The sequence below is a fragment of the Sinocyclocheilus anshuiensis genome, unplaced genomic scaffold, assembly GCF_001515605.1.
Source record: "Sinocyclocheilus anshuiensis isolate Anshui unplaced genomic scaffold, SAMN03320099.WGS_v1.1 scaffold393, whole genome shotgun sequence".
Lineage (NCBI taxonomy): Eukaryota > Metazoa > Chordata > Actinopteri > Cypriniformes > Cyprinidae > Sinocyclocheilus > Sinocyclocheilus anshuiensis.
In genome coordinates, this window is record NW_015536501.1 from 1520907 (window position 1) to 1521511 (window position 605).

Sequence of the window (605 nt, forward strand, 5' to 3'; positions counted from 1 at the left end):
CTCTGGTGGGCTCCAGCAACAGAAATGCTCGCAGATTTTCATACACGTCACAGAACGAGGCAGACCCCGCGGGAAAACAGAACGCACGCGCGCGCACACTGACAGAGAGGTGCTGAGAAAGACGCTGTGCGTCATCAAGAATGTTACAAAGTTACAGTAACATGTAACAAAAGCAGTGGCGCGATAAGTTGTTTTTCACATATGATGAATTCAGGTTAATTGGTACGTTTTTCTCAATGGCAAAACGTTTACCTGAATTTAACTAAGAATATATATATATATATATATATATATAAATATATATAAGATTATTACATGTTTCTTGTCCAGTAGGACAGAAATCATAACATGCTTTTGATGCTTCTTATTAAAATATATTTTTTATGCTCCACAGAAGACAGAAATGCATAATGAATACAGGTTTGCATGGACATGAGGGTGAGTAAATGATGACAGAATTTTCATTGCTTTGTAAACTACGACTTTAAATATAACATTTGTTTTACTTCTGTTTTCTGTCATTGTTAATATCCTTCACAAACACACTCTCTAAGGACATTTTGCTCATGAAAGGTTTTAATCATCTGAAATCACATAAATATCCT